Genomic DNA, 21,603 nt, shown 5'->3' with positions numbered 1-21,603 from the left:
TGTTTACAAAAGCACATTGTAAGCAGAGAGATACATGCATTATAAAGGTAATAGGATGAAACAAAATATATTATACTAATATCATAACAAAAGCTAAAAATATCAGAGGTAGCAATCCTGATCTCAGAGAAAACAAAAGGAAAGGTAGGCATTAAAATGGATAAGGATGGAAACTACATCTTCTTAAAAGGCACCATAGGATATGAATTTATATCATTATTAAACATATATGTATCCAAATTTTTAGAGGAAAACCTATATGAATTATAGGGAAATATAAGCAGAAACTTCTAATAGTGAGGGAACTCAACCTCCCTTTCTTAGAATTAGATAAATCTAAACACAAAATAAACACACACACACACACACACACGCACACACACACACACACACACACACATATATATATATATATATATATATATATGAATATACATTTTTCTCTGCAATGTGTGGTAATTATACCGAAATTCACCATATCTGCAGCATAAAAACCTTATAATCAAATTCAGAAAGGCAGACATATTAGGATGAAAATATTTCAGATCATGATAGTATAAAACTTACTTGTAAAAAAGGGTTATAGGAAGAAAAAAACAAAATTAATTGGAAGCTAAATAACCTAAGAAGTACGGACTGTATCAGAAAAAATTTCTACAAAATTTCCTCACTCTATTTTATGCTTTTTTCTTTTGTTGGTTTTATTTGTTTTGTTTATGAAAAGTCTTTTAAATTTAATATAAGTAAAATCTTTCATTATATAAATGTTTTCTATCTTTTATTCAGTCCCAAATTCTTCCCTCATCCAAAAATCTGTCAAGTAATATAGTCAATCCTCCCCTAACTTGTTTTTGTTTTCACCCTTTGGTTTGATTGGTATGACACTGAATTAGTATATTAATGTAGGTAGAATTGTCATTTCTTATTCTTTTGGTTCAGCCTATACATTAGCAACTAATATCTTTTCAAATTGTCTGAATCTAATTTTATTTGAGTGAAAAGTGCTTTCTAATTGTGTTCATTCCAGAAGGATTTTACCATTGTCTAATGTTATTAAGAATGGTCTTTCTCTTTCTATATATTGCTGATAGACTTGTTGGAAAGGTATAAATGTGCTGATGATTCACTTGAATTTATTTTGTTTATTTACTACAACTTTGTTGAAGTTAATTATTTCAACTAGTTTTTAATTGATTCTCTATGATTTGCTAAAAATTCTAGCATATAAGCTTCAGAGTGATATTTTTCCTTCATTACCTATTCAATTTCTTCAATTTATTTTTCCTTTTCTTCTGTTATTCCTATAGTTAACATTTTCTAGTATAATACTGTATAATAGTTGTGATATTAGGCATCCTTGTTTTCGGTCTGATCTGATTAGGAAATTTTTCTAGTTTATCCTCATTAGAGGTAATGTTTGTTCTTGGTTTTAGATAGATAATACTTATTATTTTAAGCAAACCCTTTTTATTACTATGATTTCTAGTGTTTTTTTAAAAGAGAAATGAGTTGTATTTTGTCAAAAGATTTTATTTCATTTATAGAAATTAGAATATTATTGTTCTTGATTTTATAATTTATACAGTAAAAGATGCTAATAGCTTCCCGAATATTGGACCAGTCTTTCATTCATATTATAGATACTCCTGATCATCATGTGTCTTTGTGATACATTGCTATATTCTCTTGGCTTGTGCTCCAATGTGTGGATGACCACAAGCACTCCCCTCTGTCCTGGAGCTGTGAGGAGGATCCTTGATCCTCTATGGTGGTAGAGGCTGAAGACTGTAACCTGATTTTGAGTGTGAATGAATAGTAGAGTCTTGCCCCAGGAAGAGCAGAGAGACCTTTGCATTCTCTCTCCATCCTCTTACTGTCTTTGGGCTGAGCCTTCTGGAAGTGCTGGGTGATTCTAGAGGTTCCCACCTGTGGGCTACTCTAAGGCCAGACCTGGCTCAGGCTTTGCACTCAGTTCATCTTAGTGCAGCACAGTTCTCCTACTGCCCCCTTCAAGCTGTCCCTGGAGACCCCTGGGTCAAGAAATGTGGAAACAACTGCCTCTGCCATAGACATAGGCATCCCCTGGGACCCAGATACCCTGCAGGCTATTCCTGGAAGACTGGAGCTGGTTAGCTCCATCCTGCTATGCTGAGGCCCTTTCCACCCCCCAACCATTCTGGATGAAATGAACCTTTCCCAAGGATATTCTAAGTTGTCTTGAACTGGGAAATTGTATCACTCAGTCTTTCTGTGGTTTCTGCCCCTGAAAATTTTAGCTAAACTCATAATTTGATAGCTTTTGAAGTTTTGAGGAGGATGAGTTTCTGGGAATTCCTACCTCCATGCTGCCATCTTGGCTCTTTCCTCCCATTCCTGTACTTTTAAATTGCTAAAACTTTCAAATAAGTTGAATGATTAGAGAGAAATAGTCATTGGAGTTGAATGCCATTTGAGGCATTTCAGTTTAAGTATAGGAGTCTTCTATTTCTTTTGTTTTTAACTTTTATTTATTTGAAGCAATAGGGTTAAGTGACTTGCCCAAGGTCAAACAGTTAGATAATTATTAAGTGTCTGAGAAAGGATTTGAATTCAGATTCTCCTTACTCCAGGACCGGTGCTCTACCTACTGTGCCACCTAGCTGCCCCTTTCTATTTCTTTTTAAAAAAATAATATATCTTTTGTTTTTGCAACTCTTTCATATCTTAATAACTCACTCCCTACTCTTAAACCCAATAGTTTTTGTCATATATATATATATTATATATATTTATATACATACATATATATATATATATATAAAGAAAATAATATTCAGAAAATTAGTCAATCCATTAAGAATATCTAAAAGTTTTTCCTCCCAATATTACATATCCATTTTTCCCCTTTGGCAATAAATAGTTGAGTTGCATTTTCTTATTATCTTAATTTTCTTTTTTATTTATGGAATTTACCAAACATTTCCATAATGTAGCATAATAAAAAATTGAACATTAAACTGAAAATTTATTACATACAAGAATATAAAGTTACTATGTAAATTTCTTTTTCTTCCCTCCTTCCTGCCCTAGATATGGCTACTACTACATATAATAGCTGTGTTTGTGTGTAAATATGCATACATACTTATTTATATATATATGTAAAACTTTTCTATATGTACTTATATCAGTTCTTTCTCCAGATGCACATAGTATATATTTTTATGTCCTTTAGAGTTAATTTCAATATTTATAGTAATAAAAATAACATGTATTCAAAGTCATTCTTAAAATGGTATTGCAGTTAACTTATGCAGTGTTCTCTTGGTTTTGCTCATTTCACTCTTCATTATTTCTGTTTTTAAAAATATATAATTTTATTTTTAATTACATGTAAAGATAATTTCCAACATTTATTTTAATAAAATTTTGAGTTCTAATTTTTTCTCTCTCCCTCTCTGCTTTCCTGCTTCCTCAAGATAACAGGGAATCTGTCATAAAGAAAAATGTGTAATCATGCTAAACATGTTTCAACATTAATTGTATTGTGAAAGAAGAAACAGAACAGAAAAAAACATGAAGAAAAAAGAAAAAAATTAAAAATATTATGTTTCTGGTTGCATTCAGAATCCACAGTTCTTTCTCTCGATACAGATGGTATTTTTGATCATAAGTCTTTTCAAATTTTCTTGGATCATTGTAGTTTTGAGAAGAGTTGAGACTATAATTGTTGAATATAATGCAATATTGCTGTTACCATGTACAGTTCTTCTGTACATGTTCTTCTAGTTAGACTCACTTCACTCAGCATCAGATAATGCAAGTCTTTCCAGGTGTTTTTGAAAACTATCTGCTCATCATTTCTTATAGTAATGTAACTTTCCATTATATTTATGTACCACAACTTGTTTTTAGTCATTCCCCAAATGTTGGACATTTCCTCAATTTCCGTTTCTTTGACTTGACAAAAATTACTGTTGTAAATAATTTTGTTCATTTTCATGATTACAATTATTTAAATCATTGCATTCAGAGTGGCTAGATGGTGCAGTGGATAAAGCACTGGCCATGGAGTCATGAATACCTGGGTTCAAATCCAGCTTCAGACACTTAATAATTGCCTAGCTGTGTGGTCTTGGGCAAGCCACTTAACCCCATTTGCCTTGCAAAATCTAAAAAAAAAAATTGAGCGTATCATTTTATAGTGAAGTAGTTTCCATTGCAATCATATACCATAACTTATTCCCCAATTAATGAGCATTGCTGCAAATTTCATTTCTTTACCACCACAGAGAGAGAAATATATGGGTCCTTTTCTTCTTTCCCTAATCATTTTTGGAAATAGACCCATAGTAATATTGTTAGGTTAAAATGTATCTTTGGATATCATTCCAGATTGCTCTCCAAAATGGATGGATAGGTTCACAATTCCACCAGCAACAAATGTGTTCCAATTTTTCAACATTCATTCTAATATTTGTTTCTATCCTCTTCAATAATTTTAGTCAATTTCATAGATATATAATAATATCTCAAAGTTGTTTTGGTTCACATTTCTCTAATAAATAGTGATTTAAAGTATTTTTATATGACTATAAATTGTTTTGCTTTCTGAAAACTGTCTGTTCATATCCTGTCACCACTTATCAGTTGAGAAATCACTCATGTTCTTATGACAAGGTTCTTTATATATTTGAAATATGAGACCTTTATATGAGAAACTATTTTTTGCAAGGTAATGTGGTTAAATGACTTTCCCAAGACCACTCAGCTAGGTAATTATTAAGTGTCTGAGGTTGTATTTGAACTCAAATCCTCCTGAATCCAGGTCTGGCACTACCCACAGTATCAATAAGCTGCCTTTGTCTATAAATTTTTATTGAATTTTTTGTTTTCCTTTTTATCTAGGGTACATTTATTTTCTTTAAAGTAGCATTTTAATTTCCTTTATTTAGAATTATCCTGTATAAATCTAACTTTTCTTTCTGTCTTTAATTTATCCATAAAACTATTTACATAGTCATAGGTCTGTTCTTCTAATTGTCTCATAATATTTCTTTTTATATCTCAGTCATGTATTCATTTTAATCTTATCTTGGTAAATAGCATTTTGGTCTTGGCCAATTTCTGACATCTCGCTATCCAGTTTAATAATTTTTTTATATTGAGATGGATTTTTCATTTTTTTCTTGTGGTTCATTCAGTCATGACAGTGAGGTAGCATTCAGTTTCATTTTTTCCTATTTACATTATTTTAGGCATCCTTGAATTGTTTGCAGGGTTGTGGTAAAGCCTATTTAAACCAACTTTTTAGAGTTGATTATTAAATTTAAATTAGAGTAAATATTTGAACTTAAAAATGTTTCACATAAAGGAAAATGTTTTTTGAGTTGTCTAGCTAGATAAAAGAAAGTGATGCAGAGTAATCTTTAAAAGGTATCCTCAAATATTTTTCCTTAGAGAGATGGTTGTTAAACATTTATCAATTTTCCAGATCAACTCATATAAGCTTTTTGTAATTTTTATGAATTTTCCATATTCATTGTTTCTTATAACATGATGATATTCTAATAGACTCATATATCAAAATTTTAAGTCAATTGATATGTACCTACTTTATTTCTTGCCATAACAAACAAGTTTTTTTTAACTCTTTTTGGGTTAAATGAAAAATTTTTTAATGTCTTTTGCCTCCTTTTGACATCTTCCCAGCAATGAAATATTGGGTTAAAGGGTATAGTTATTGCTGTCTATTTCAATATGTCATTTCAAATTTCTTTCAAGAAGGATTTGACCAATTCAGAGGTATGGTAGCATTTTTGTCTTTCTGTAATCCTTCTCACAATACTATTTCCATTTTTTTTATCTTTGACAATTTTCTGGGCATGATTTAAAACCTTAGCATTATTTTGATTTGCATTTCTTTTATCATTGATTGTTTAAAGCAGTAACTTGTAATCTGCTTGAGAGCAATATTTTCCATATCTATTAATTATTTATCCACTAAGGATTTTCCCTTGTAAATTAGTACTGTATATATATATATATATATATATATATGCTATCATACCTTTATCATAGACTTTTAATACAAATTTTCTTCATCAGTGATTTCATTCTTAGCTAAGCTACATGATTTTGTATTTATAAATAAAATTATCAAAATTAGAAATTTTTATCTTTTGTGACTTTTTCTTTTGCTTCTCATATTGTTTTGCTCCCTTCTCATTTGTGTGATAAGCACCTATTTTCATTCTTTAATTTTAATACTTTAGAATTCAAGTCTCATGTCCATTTTGAGTCTATTATAGTATTAGTATATAAAATGGTTATCTATTTTTTACCCAGTGCTTTCTAATTTTCTCAACACTTGACCAACAGAGGAGTCTTTTTAATTTTTGAATTTATAAGATATTATTGTACTGAATTTTTCTTATTCTTGTGTTTAGACTTTATTATACTGATATAATTTTCAATTTTAACCAATAACAAATAGCTTTGATAATTAATACTTTGTAGTATAATCTTTTTTTATTTTTATTTTTTGTTTTTTTATTTCTTTAGACTTTTCAAGGCAATTGGGTTAAGGGGCTTGCCCAAGGCCACACAGCTAGGTAATTATTAAGTGTTTGAGACTGGATTTGAACCCAGGTATTCCTGACTCCAAGGCTGGTGCTCTATCCACTGTGCCACCTAGCTGCCCCTATAATCTCTTTTTAATATTCATTTTCAACTTTTTTTTCTTTCTCATTATTTCCCCTCAAGATCCCATACTTTTTATTCATTCAAATGAATTTTGCTATTGTTTTGCCTAGTTATGTAAAATACTCTCTTGGTATTTAGATTGTCATATGGTTAAAGTCTGTAAATTAATTTATTTATCAACTTCATTTTTATTAAATTACCATTTCCTTCATTTTTCAAGAGATTAAAACTTCAAATAAATTAAATAAATGATATATCATAAAGAAAAACAATAATTTTCGATATCAGTTCAGTTTAAATCCAAGAAATTTATGCATTCATTTATGTAAAATGTGCTAATGCCTAAGGGCACAGAAATTTTTATTTCTATAGGTGAAAGATCATATACTCCCCTGACTCTCCAGTCTCCTTAAGTGAAATTACTGGTGTGATTTTCATGAAATTCAAGAATTATTACAAATTAAAGGGCATGATAATTTCAAAGAATAGCATTTGAGGAAGAATGAAATAAGATATAAAAACTTTTGTGTATGGATTGGGTGTAGTGCTAGGTCTGATTCACACACACACACACACACACAAACACACACACACACACACACACACACACACACACACACACACACGCCCCCCGCCACAGCTGAAACAACATCCCAGTGTGAGGATACCACATAGTTTTTAATTTAATACTGTTTCAGCTTAAGGCAACAGAATAAAAATGAGGAAATTTCTTCACAGAAGACAATGGAACATATCTTGATTTCATAAAAACAATAATAAGAAAAATATAAAACAAAAAACACTTGCACTCTAAGAAAGGAGGGATCAATACCTTCATAATGCTGAACAGTTTCATGCACTGTGATTCATGAAGATCAGAGTTTCCTAAAACTACCTATGGGAATTGACTTCCACTATAATCATGAAAAAAATAATTTTCTATAAGGAGCTCCATTTGCATTGTGGCTAGACAAAATATTTTTCACTGATTTATAATATTCCTCTCTGTTGATATATATATATATATATATGAAATATACATGTGCAAATTTACATAAAATAATATGTTCCTTTATGAATGTAAAACTATGTAAAAACTGCTATGTCATATAGTGTTATTTTTGTTATTGTTTGTTTAAAGGTGAACCCTTTCATCCTTGATGATTCTGAAGGATAGAGTGACACAAAATGTTCTGAAGTAATGATGCTATCTAGATATTAACTTGCTCCCCAGTTAAATGAAATTTTTTTATGGAATCTTTGCTGGATATTCCCTTTTACCTTCCCAATTTTACCCTCTACCAAATCTAAACCCCACAAATAATCCTGGTTCTTCCAGTTAAATAAGGGAATCCTGTTGTAATCTCAAAATTCTGGGGGGTTCTTAATGTGAAAATATTTAATTTTTTTCAAATTAGAAGTAAAGCAATCTTAGCTATAATTTTAAAAAATGGTGCTTTCCAAATTCCATTTCACCTCTAATTCCCCCCTCAATGAGACAGCAAGCAATTAAATAAATATTTTATATTTGTAATATTGTAAAACGTATTTCCCTACCAGCCATGTTGTGAAGAAAGGCAGAATCAGAAACTCTAGAAAAACAACTATAAAACACTTTTCACACAAATAAAATCAAACCTAAATAACTAGGAAAACATCAATTGCTCATGGATAGGCTGAGCTAATATAAAATAAAATGAAAATTCTACCTAAATTGATCTGCTTATTTAGTGACATACCAATCAAACTTTAAAAAAATTACTTTAGTGAGCTAGAAAGATTGTAACTAAATTCATATGGAGAAAAAAGTCAAGAATTTCAGGGGATTTAATGAAAAATATAAAACAAGGCAGCTTAGACTTACTGGATCTAAAATTATATTATAAAGCATCACTCATTCAACAGGCTAAGAAACAGAGTTGAGTGGTGGATCAGTGAAATAGATTAGATGTATGAGAGATAGCAGTAAATGATTATAATAGTCTGCTGATGGATAACCCCAAAGAGTCCAGCTTCTGTGTTGAGAACTCACTCTTTGATAAAAAACTGCTGGGAAAACTATGGCAGAGGGGTGGCTAAGTGGCACAGTGGATAAAGTTACTGGCCCTGGAGTCAGAAGTACCTGAATTCAAATTCAGCCTCAGACACTTAATAATTACCTAGCTGTGTGGCCTTGGTCAAGCCACTTAACTCCATTTGCCTTAGAAAAATCTAAAAAAAAAAAACCATGGCAGAAAATTGGTTTAGAACAGCATCTCACACCCTATACCATGATAAGATAAAATAAGTACAGGATTTATTGATAAAAACAATATTATAAGCAAACTAGGAGAACTACTTTACCATCAATCTATGTAAAGGGAGCAGTTTATGACCTAGGAAGAGATAGAGAACATCATCAAAACAAACTGAATAATTTGATTCATTAAATTAAAAAGCTTTTGACAGAACAAAACCACTGCTAACCAAGATCAAAAGAAATGTAATAAACTGAAACAAGTTTTACAACTAGTGTTTTTGACAAAGGACTAATTTTTCATATTATATATATATTATGTATTATGAAATGTATATATTGTATAAGAGAGAGAAGAAGAGAACTGAGTCAAAAATTAAAATTAAAAATATAAAAAAACCATTCCCCAATTGACAAATGGATCAAAGAATAATATATAAAGGCAATTTAGCAGAAGAGGAAATCAAAGATATCCATAGTTATATGAAAAATTGCTCTAAATATCTGATTAGAGAAATGCAAATTAAAGCATCTCTGAGTACCACCTCATACCTCTCAGACTTGGCCAATATGACAAAAGGAAATGATCAATGTTGGAAGGGATTGGGAAATCTGGGACACTAATGCATTGTTGGTGGATCTGTGAACTATCCAATTTTTCTGGAGCACATATGGAATTATGTCCAAAGGGAATAAAATGTGCATACCCTTTGATCCAGCAATACCACTACTGGGTCTATACCTGAAGATATCATGAAAAAGGGTAAAAACACTATGTAGAAAAATATTAATAGCAGTTCTGTTTGAGTAGCGAAGAATTAGAAATCAAGGGATGTCCTATCAATTGGGGAATGGTTAAACATATTGTAGTATATGTATGCATGGGATAGTATTTTTCTATTAGAAACTCAGGAGGGATGGAATTTCAGAAAGATGGAAAACTTGCATGAACTGATGCTGATAGATGAGCAGAACCAGAAGAACATTATACACCCTAGAAGTAACAGGGAGTGATAACGACCAACCTTAAGGACTCGTCACTTTATCAGCATAATTCAGAGAAAATTTTGGGCTTCTGATGAAGAGAATAATCTATATCCAGAGAAAGAATTGTGGAGTTTAAAAAAGACCAAAATTTATTATCTTTAATTTTTAAAATATTGTCTTATATATTACATAATTTTGCTATCTCTAATATTTTATTTCTTCCTTAAGGATGTGTTTTTTTTCTCTCAACACATTCAATTTTGATCAATGCATATCATGGAAACAATGTAAAGATTATTAGATTGCCTTCTATTGGGCAGAGGGGGAGAGAAGGGAAGAAGGGGGAAAATTGTGAAATTCAAAACCTTACAAAAATGATTGGTAGACACTATTATTGTAACTGGAAGCAAATTAAATATTTTTTATAATTAAACTTTAAACAATCGAAGCAAATGTAGCAAAAAAAGTCTGCTCTGATCTGTGTCCAATCTCTTCCATTTTTTTCCTTTTGGAGGATAGCACTTTCATAAGGTCTTCACAATTTTTTAATTTTTATTCCTGAGAATAAGTAAAATATTAGCAATATTGTTAACTACATATAATATGCTGTTGCTCCCTTCATTTTGCATCAGCTCATGAGGGCAGTTAGGTGGCACAGTGGATAGAACAATAGCCCTGGAATCAGGAGGACCTGAGTTCAAATCTTGCTTCAGATACTTACTAGCTATGTGACCCCAGGCAAGTCACTGAAATCTGATTGCCTCAAATCCAAGGTCATCTCCAGTCATTCTGATTCATATCTGGTTACTGGATACAGATGAAATGAAGGAGAAAATGAAGCTGATGACTTAGCATAGCACCCTCTTACTCAAATCCAATTTACATTCCTGTCATAGCCTCATCTCCCTGATGTCATGGTGTTCTACAGGAATGAAGGACAACCATCAATCATGCAGGTCTTTTCAGCTTGTTCTGAAAGTACAACTAATTCATACATTCCCCAATTGAGGGGCATTCTTTAAATTTCTAATTCTTTGCCAAAATTGAAAGAGTTGTGCAAAAGTTTTTCTACAAATTTGTGTTTTTTCCTTTTCTTTGATCTTTTTTGGGGATTCAGACTTAGTAGTGGTATTGTTGCCTCAAAGTAAATGCACAATTTTAGAGCCGTTTTAATGTACTTCCCAATTGTTTTCTGGAATCATTAGATCAGTTGATATTCCAATAAAAGTACATTAGTGTCCTTATTTTTCCATATCCTCTCCAAACTTTGTCTTTCTGTTTCTCTTTTATATTAACCAATCCAATAGGTATAGGTGGAGCCTCAGTGCTATAATTTGGAGTTTTCTAATTAAAGTGATTTAGAGCATTTTTCAAATGACTATGTTAGCTTTAATTCCTTTTTCTTAAAACTTTCTGTTCAAATTTTTTGATCATTTTTGAATTATCATATTCTTAGAGAATTGAACAAATTCACTATATATTTAAGAACTAAGGCCTTTAAAATTCAGGGCAGAGCCAAGATAGTGGTGCAAAGCTAAGATACTCCTAGAGCTTTTCCCAATACAATTTTATTTTATTTTTAAAAATATTTTCATACTTGTGGGGATTTTCCTTATTATTTAAGGCAATGGGTTAATTTACTTGCCCAAGGTTACACAGTTAGGCAATGTAATTGTCTGAGGTTAGATTTGAACTCAGGTCTTCCTGACTCCAGGGTCAGTTCTCTATCCACTGTGCCATCTAGCTTCCCTCCAACACAATTTTAAATGAAGCTTCTACACAGCCATTAAAGGTAAAGAATTCATCAAAAAATAGCGAAGCAATTTCTCATATCATTATATCATGGAGGATCTTCAGTAAACATTCAGGGAAAGGAAATAAAGGAAATAAAACTCAGTTTAGGGAGGAGAGTAGGAAAGTCTGTGGGAGCTTCTTAGCCACAGCACAGTTCAGGACTCTCTTTATGCTAGATAGCAGCCCAGTTACTGGAAGCTAGATATCAACCCAAATAGTGTTGCAGTCAGATAGCAGGCCAGCAGGGAGGATCCCAACCCTAGAAAAAATTTGTGCCCTGGGAAGACTGGGGAATAAGACTGGGTTGAGAATAAACCACTTCATAGGCAAAAATCTGGGCAAAAAATGAAATACAACTGTGCTTAAGCCATTCCTGGGCTGAAAACATAACACTTGGCAAGCAATTAGCCAGGGTCCAAAATCCTGATTCCAGCACAAAAATCTCAGGATTACACTGCCTTTACTCCAGGAGCAGAGCTCAACTATCAAAAGAGCACTGACCATAGTAAGCTCCTATTCATATAAGGAAGATAAAAATGCCATTTCAGAAAAAGAAAAAAGAGATAAATTACTTACCTGGTAAGTCTCAAAATAGTTTCTGAATTGGACTCAACATCAAATTGGATTTGGATTCATGGAAGAGTTTTAAGGAGAAATTATTATGGAAAACCTAATGCCCTAGATGAAGAAGTCCAAAGACTCCTTAAAAGAATACACAGAATGTCTCCAGAAAGAAACCGCAGAATAAAAACTCCAAGAAATATTGTAGCCAAATTTCATAATTCTCAACTAAAGGGAAGAAACTGCAAGCAGTCAAAACAAGGCAATTTAAATGCTGTGAAAGAATTACAGGTCTTATCAGCCTCAACATTAAAGGATCAGAGGACCTGGAATATGACTTTTTGGAGGGAAAAGGAGCTTGGATTACAATAAAAAAGTACTAGTAGTAAGTAGTAATTTTTACCCTGCAAATTCAGCATATTCTGTCATGGGAAAATATAGATTTTCAATGAAATAGAGGATTTCCAAATTTTTTGATAAAAAGACCAGAACTGGACAGAAAATTTAATCTTCAAATACAAGACTCAAGAGATGCATAAAAAGGCAAATGGAAAGAGGGGAAATGAATAGTCAAGAATATTAAACTCTATATATCCCTACAAGGGAAGATAACACTTATAACTCTTGAGATAGTTAAGAAAAACTAGAGAGAGTTAAAAAAAACCTCAGGATAGTTAAAAACATTCTTATGGAGAGGGTATGGGTATAGAATGACCAAAAAAGTGTTAAGCCCTTAGCCAATAATATCTTAGCTAATGAGGGTTGAATATAGGTGAAGGGATTTTATTTATACTACATGGGTATAAAAGATATGAAGTGATGTTGACAACAAGGGTAGAATTTTCTATTGAGAAAAAGGGATGAAAAATATTTCCAAGGTCTATACATAATTAAATCATGAATTGATGTTACATTACTCTATATTTTAGGTAACAAAATTTATAGTGCTATAGTTAGAGTACTATAGGAACAGATGAAGGGAGTGTATCTGATACTTTGTTTGGGGAGGGTTGTGGTGTAAGTATTGAAATGCAATAGGGATAGAGAGAGCAAGAATCTATCCAAGACTTTGATTGTGAAGATGCTTTGATGGAAGTACTTTAGGGATGGAAGGAGAGCATGTACATAGAATGACTGGACATGAAAAAATGAAGCTATTTTTCTCTGGCAAAAACTGGAGTGTGCTTGGGTTAGGTATAAATTGTTCATGAAATGATTTGACTTGGCATGATTCTTTGACTCATTCCATCTTTTTTCCCTGGAAGAGAAGGCTCAGCTTTGCAGGAAAGTAGATTCTTGGTTGCATTCCAAGCTCCCCTGCTCTTCAAAATATCTCGTTCCAGGCCCTTCAATCCCTTAAAGTTGATGCAGCCAGGTCCTGTGTGATCCTTACTGTGACTCCTTGATATTTAAATTGCTTCTTTCTGGCTGCTTGCAGGATTTTCTCTTTTATCTGATAGTTCTGCAGTTTGGCCACAACATTCCTTGGTGTTTTTAATTTTAGGATCTTTTTCTGTTAGGGATCGATGTACTCTTTCAATTACTACTTTGCCCTCCGATTCCATGATATCAGAGCAGTTTTCCATCACTAGATCCTGTAATATTAAGTTCAGGCTTTTTTTCTCTTCAATGTTTTTAGGAAGTCCTATAATTTTCAGGTTGCCCCTCCTCGATCTATTCTCATGGTCAGTAGTTTTGTTGATGAGGTATTTTACATTTGCTTCTATTTTTTTATTTTTTTATTTTGTTTAACTGACTCTTGCTGTCTCATGGAGTCATTAGTTTCTGTAGACTCTGGTTTTTTTTTTTTTTTTTGTGGGGGGAGGATTTTTCTTCATTAACCTTTTGCAACTCCTTTTCCAATTGGTCAATTCTACTTTTGAAAGAGCTTTCCATTTGACCAATTGAGGTTTTGAGAGAATTAATTTCTTTTTGCATTTGCTCATTTGAGTATCTGAGAGATTTATTCTCCTTTTGTGCTTGTGCAATTGTACTTTCTAAGGTTTTTTTTTCTTGTTGTAAGGTATTAATTGTCTCTCCCAAAGTTTTAAGCTCCCTTATTTCTTCAAGGAAGTCTTTCTGTGCTGTAGACCAGATTGTATTCTCCTCAGAGGTTCCAGGTCTCTCTGAGTTGGGGTCTTTCCCTTCCAGGAATTTTTCTATGGATCCACCTTTATGCTGACCCTTCTTCATTATGCCAAGACTTTGAGTTGGGGGGGTGGGGCTGGTTCACCTGGGCTTGGGATCGCTAAAGGCTTTACTGAGTGCAGTTTCTCTGGCTGGCCAATAGGAGGCTCTGGTTGCCCTCTCTGGAATGTCTGTGACCTTGGTTGGGAGGCCTTCTCCCTTTGCCCAAAGGGGGGAGTTGGAACTATTGAATTCTTTTGCCTTCAATCAATGGTGGGCTTTACCCTGGCCTGAGGTCATTCCTCAGCTGGGCTGGTTCTTCTGCTCACACACCTGGGCCTGAGGCATAATTAGTTTGCATTTGTTTGGGAGGAGGCCTCTGTGCAATGGAGGCATGGACTCAGAGTTTCTCAGACCTGAGGAGCCCAGGGATGGCATCCCCAGCTCTCTTGCACCAGACCTCTCCCCGCATCCCCTTCCCCAAGCTCCAGGGGGCCAGCACCAACACCAGTGCCTCTGCTTCCCCGCGGACCCAAGCCCCTCTCGTACAGCCCCACCGCTGATCCTGCAGGTCCGGCTCTTGGGCTCTCAGACTCCTGGTTCCAATTCAGCTGTCAATCTGGTTGATCCCCCACTGATCTTCCCTCTGAGCCCAAACTCACCTGCCAGTACTCAGCCAAGGCTGCTGCGGGAGACAAATCCTGAGGCAGATTTTCCTCTCCTGGCTTTTCTTTCTGGTTTCCTGGTTTGGGATTCTTTTAAGAGGTTGGTTTCATGTGATAGATGGGGAAGAGATCAGGAGACTTTAGAACTGTGCCTATCTTCTCTCTGCCATCTTGGCCGGAAGCAGGATTTATTTTGAAGATCAGTAAGTTTTCAGTTCTTCCAAAATGATGTGATTTAAGGAGAGTTACGGTAACTGCAATCCTAGCCTGTGCTTTGGTTTATAAACAACTGCAAGCACTTTTTCCTGCCCTGGAGTGCCAGCTTCCCTGCAGGCATAAACCATCTATTCTCCTTGCCCTGGAACTATGAACCTTAACCATGTATGGGCAATGCAACAGAGACCTATGGCTAATGTCACCAAAGACCTGATGTATTCTTCTTCTGACCAGTTGTCCAACCCTCTTACCATCTATGTGCTGATTGATGGCTCTAGAACCTGCTGCTACCATAGCAGTTTCCCAAAGTCTGCTGATGACTTGCCAGAGCACAGCAACAACTGTATACTGCTCCATTCTCTCTCCAGTGAGAGAAATCTTTTCTGGAAATCTTCTAAAATGTCTTGAACTGGAATATTGTTTCACCCTGAATTTTTGCTAATTCTACCATGCCAGAATTCATTTCGACGTGCTATTTTTAAGGGAATTTTGGAGACCCAGGAAAACCACACAGTTACTCCATGATTTTAGCTCTTTCTAGTTTTTTTTTATTTTTAATCGAAACTGAATGGATCTTGAGAATATGATAACTTATTATTTTCCCAACAGTACTATTTCCCAATTGCTATGTGATAGGGTTTCAAGACTGGATTGTAGACTGCCACTCTATCTACTCTTTATGATGTCATAATTATTTGCTGAGGTTGATAATAAACATTAATGTGATATCTTATCTTTATATTTTTTCTTTAATTTATTTTCAAAAGAAGTACATAAAAGTATGAACATGGTACTTTTCTATTTAAATTACTTAGATAATTATCTCATATATCTTTTAAATTTCCCCTACTTTTGAATATAGTTTTATCTCCTATTAATATGCAATGTAGTTTTTTATTGCTTATTGACATTCTTCTTTGATAAAAGTGACTTTATTTATAATATTTTTCTTTCTTTAATATTTCTCATATTTTTCTTCTTTAATATTATAAACAAAAGTGAATAAATAAATAAATGTTTAAGAAAGGAATATATTTAGAAACATGGGAAACTCATGTTTAAAGAGACTAAGATTTGTTAGTTTAGCGAAGAGAAGATTGAGGGAAGAATGTGGATGATAATCCTTTGCTAATATCTGAAGGGCTTTTGTCTGGAAGAATTCACCTTGTTCTGCCATTCTATTCTATAATGTCAATCTTTGGTTGCAAGGTGGGGTGAAATGAACACTTGACAGAAGAGGAAATAACAGCAAAACCTTATAATTAGAGCTATCTAAGGGCTAAATGAGGTATTAGGATAATAAGTTCTTACTCTTAGGATATTATCAATCAAAAGATAGAAGAATATCTATCAGAAATGTTATAGAGAGGGCGGCTAGATGGCACAGTGGATAAAGCACTGGCCCTGGACTCAGGAGTACCAGAGTTCAAATTCGGCCTCAGACACTTAATAATTACCTAGTTGTGTGGCCTTGGGCAAGCCACTTAACTCCATTGTCTTGCAACAAAAAAAAAAACCTAAAAAAAAAAGAAATGTTAAAGAGAGAATGCCTCTTCTGGCATGAGTTAGACAAAATAGCCTCTAAGTTCCCTTCTATCTCTAAATTCTGTGTATATTTTATATACAAATAAAATGAAATGGAATAGCTGGGCTTAAATTTCAGTTTTTTCTGATTGGCTGCTTTTTTCTTTTTTCTCTTTTAAACTAGTTTTCTAAAGTGTATGTGTAGGCACTCATGCATGAAGATATAAATAGTCCCAACAAGAAACATTCATAGATTTGAGCAAGCTTTTTGGTATGACAGTATTAGCAGTCAGTGCGAGAATGAGTAAAGATAAAAAAAAAGGTAGCATAAAACACTGAGAACTATGGTCTTCCTCTGACTGATCACTTAAGGATTAACTTGTTCAGGATCCAGAGGCAGATTGAACTGAAATTTTGCTTGAGCAAAATTCTCATGAAGAACACAACTATGACAAAAAGTTGATGAAGGATAGCTGAATGATGAGAAACAATATTAGTATTGATTGTTGATAGATTAATATATGTATAAATGAAAGCCTGGGAAATCAGGGTACAAGAGGTAATTAGAAGATGTCTAGAAACATGATTTAATATGAATTATCAATCCATCTCCCATGGACTTAAGCAAGAAGGTGGAAATAATCAGCACAAAAGTATAACTATACAAGGAATCTTGTCAGATTACAGGAGGATAAATTTTGTTTTTGTTTCATTCTACCCTCCTTCAAATCCAAACACACACACACACACACACACACACACACACACACTCTTACACACACACACACACACACACACACACACACACACAGCTCTGAAAATTTTGCATGTGAAGATACTGGATTAATCAATACTTTTATATTAACACTCTGTGCATGGCATCATCTGGGGCTGTTTACCTAATTAGTTGTTCCTGAGGACTGAATTATGGCTCTAAATGGGATCCTAGAAGTTTTTCTTGGCATTACAGAATTTGGCATATAGGGCTAAAGAAAATTTTCTCTTCCCAGTTCCTGTCTAAATAAATTCATCAGGATTATTATAGCCCAGCTTCAGATTAGATAAACCCCCTTGTGTCAGATTGAACATCTTGTTATCCCCCTTAGATGTGTGGTGAAAAGTGACAAAACTTTCTTATTTCAATTCCAACTACCATTAATTAAATGAATCCTTTGTTGTTCATCATGTTCAGTCCTGGTAATACAAAAGATAAAATGTCCTTGAAACAATATGTACATAGGTGAGTCAAATTATAATATATAAATTCAAAACATTATTTGGGATGCTTGTTGAACTGGGGAGTTGGGCAGGGCACTTCTAACTGGAATTAATGAAGGTCAGTATTAAGAGTTAACAACTGAACAGATACCAGAAAGAACTAAAGTTTCATTGGAGGATGGATTGCACATATGTAAGCATGCAAGATATGGTTAGGGGAACAATAAGTAGTTCAATTTGACTCCATCATAGATTGCATAAAGGGGTATGTATACCATTGGTTAGAACCAGTATTTGCAAACATTTGGAGATCAGAGATTTTTTAAAATTTATCATAACAGTAGAGGTGTAACATGGTCAAACTTGGGTTCAGGAAAATAAAAGTCACAGATGTGTGGATGATTGATAGGACAGATAAGAAGTTTGATGCTGGGAATTAAATTAGAAGGACAATACAATTCCTTAGATAAGCAGTCATAAGGATCAAGATGTTGTTTGAATGGAGCAAAGAGTGTGAAAGATGTTTCAGAAGTAGAATTGAAAATACTTGTCAACTGTATATGAGAATGATAGAAAGAGTTGATAATGTACCTTCAGATATGAAAGGACAAATAAAAGATTTAATTACATGGTTCTTTATTTCAGTCTTTATTTCAAATTCATTCATTTAAATTTGTGATTAAAATTCACTACTTCCAAGAATGACTAAAACTTCTCTATTTGATGCTCTCTTAATATGTGTTAAAATAATTTATACCTTAGTTCAATTGCCATTATCATCCCCCTTTTAAGTAAACTAAAATCATATATTCTGTGCTTTACTAGAATTGTGTTAATCTTAATGTTGTTTGAATTTAATGGGAAACTAGATGGGGCTCAGAAATATTGTTCCTAAAGGTATTTCATTGGCAATGGGCCTTTGAAAGGTATACTAATTTTGCTTATCTAAATCAGAAACTTGTTCCTTAGTGCCTGCATGGTTATTTCCCCAAATAGATTGTAAGCTTTTTTTGAGGAAATATTACGTTTATTACTCCAAGGATCTTCAAACTTCAAGGATCAGATACATCTTTCAATAAAATTCTTTGAACATTTATCCCTAATGTATAGGTTCCCTTAGTGCAGTGGATAGAGCACTGGACTTGCAGTCAGGAGGACAGGAATTCAAATCTGGTCTCAAACATTTACTAACTGTGTAATCTTGGGTAAGTCACTTATCCCTGATTGCCCTACATTCAAGGCCATCCCCAATCATCCTTATTCATGTCTGGGCGCTGGATCCAGATGGCTCTGGAGGAGAAAGTGAGGCTTATGACTTAGCACAGCACCCCCACCCCCACACTCAAATCCAGTTTATGTGCTTGTCATGGCTTCAGCTTCCTGATGTCATGATCTTCTTTGAGAGTGAAGAACAAACATTATCCTCACCATATTTTCTAATTTACAAATATATACATGTATTCTTGCACTAGTAAATATATACATTGTAAAACATATGAAATAAATATGTTAATAGTATGAAAGACTATTTTATCAAAGAGTCAATAAGGAGCTTCTGAATTTATTGAGTTGGAAAGGGCCAGTCAGACCTCCGGTTTAAGAAAATTATTTGGAAGAAGGTGGATTGTAGAGGGAGATACTTGAGGCAGAGATATCAATTAAAAGGTTATTATTGTAATACTGAATATTGGGGATAAATCCTTGAACTAAGTCAATGACTGTGTGATAAAGTAAAAGGTATAAATGATTGGATATCTGGGATAAGTAAAAATTAGGAGATAAACAAGAAAAACAATTTTCTTAAAGTAGGGTGATATCCTTGATTGGGAAGCGATAGGTTGGAAAAGGTATAATTTTGAGGGAAAGTTGATTTAATGATATTTGTGATACAGATTGAAAAGTTCATGCCTGCTTATTGCATGGGACTCACTTTTTTCACTAAAAATGCAAAGGGTCTCTTAATTCATAGTCTCTGAGGGGAGGGGGAGGGAGAAAGTTATTTTTTTGAGCAGCTCCTGTTGATGTTTATGATACAATTAAGTTAAAACTGTCCTGAGGGATAAATGCCCAGGTCAGTAAAAGCAGACCAACAATATAAAGCAGAAAATTAGAGAGTGTTATATGATAATGGGTAAAGGGTGTTTTGGGTTATAATTAAGGAAAGGCCACAATTTGCACTTGCAAGAATGACAAAACCATATTACCATTCTGTTTGACTGATACTATATTCCTTGGGGACATTTTACAAATTCGTGGGAGAGTGTTACACTTACTTTGGAGAATAGCTCTCAGAAATCTCTCCTCTCATCTAGTACTCAAATACTGTAGGATCTCAAACATCATCATTGATTGACATGATAACAGCAAAGCTTATCTTGATTCTAAGGTGGTTGGTCTATAATTAGATAAAGCATTTGCATGAATTCTTGTACTATAGTGATATAAGTTCAGTCAAGGGATCCATATTTAATCTGAGCTAACATTTAAGTTGGAGAAGATGGTCCCTACTTCTATACTTCCTTTTGGAAGTAACATTAATAAACATTTTTGTTCTCTTCCTCCTTTTTTAATTAAAATTATTTAAAAGTGCTTTAAATTCAAGACTGCATACAGGGATTGTGTGTTTCCTGTCACTAGAGGTCTTTGAGGAAAGAATGAATGATGACTTGGTAGCAATGTTGTAGAAACAATTTGTGATTAGGGACAGGTTGTACTAGTTGACCCTTGAAATACTTTCCAGTTGTTAGGTTCTGTGCTTCTGTAGCTCTGTCAGAAATATTGTTGATAATTTCAAAAGGACTAAGGGTCTTACTGTCCAAATGCTCAACCAGTTTGGGTTGATTGAGGTGTTCCCTCAATGCCTGAAAGATCATTCTAGCCTGGACAAAAAAGATGGGATTTCTGTTTTTTATCTAAAATGTTTGGTGCAGTAAGCATAGTCTGTTATTAATTTATCTTTTAGGGATGAGTTAGTGTTTCCCTTGGAATGAATGACAGTATGTTGTCTAGAAAGAGATTAACTCAAGATGAAATATAATCTAGTACTGGTTTTCTGTTGAATATGTTTTTAAATAAATTATTTTGTTTTCTTATAATCAGTATTCAAAGAAGTATTAGCTTACTCTTCCTCATCCCTTATTTTATGCTTAAGGCAAATGTGGACCCAGCTTGAAATTCTTGTAAATTGTACAGTTGGATAAAATCTGCTAAAACCTTCCACTTTCCACTTCATTTTATGTGAAACTTAGTGACTGTCAATTGATAGAGTGCTGGGCCTAAATTCATAAAGACTCATGTTTGTGAGTTGAAATCCAAGCCCAGAAACATATTAGCTTTGTGACCCCAGGGAAGCCATTTAACCCTGCACAAATGAGCCAGAGAAGGAAATGACAAACTACTCAAGTATTTTTTCCAAGAAAGACTCAAAAGAGATCACAAAGAAATGGACGTGACTTAAAAAGCAACTAAAGCTAAATCCCATACACATAACAAATAAAATAGGAAAGAGTGTAAATTCTTTGAGGAAAGGGACTATTGTTCAGAAATCTGAGCAACAAATTTGAAATAACTTTATATTATTTCTCTGCATTC

Source organism: Macrotis lagotis, chromosome 4 (assembly GCF_037893015.1).
Source record: "Macrotis lagotis isolate mMagLag1 chromosome 4, bilby.v1.9.chrom.fasta, whole genome shotgun sequence".
Classification (NCBI taxonomy): Eukaryota; Metazoa; Chordata; class Mammalia; order Peramelemorphia; family Peramelidae; genus Macrotis; species Macrotis lagotis.
This window is presented reverse-complemented; position numbering follows the sequence as displayed.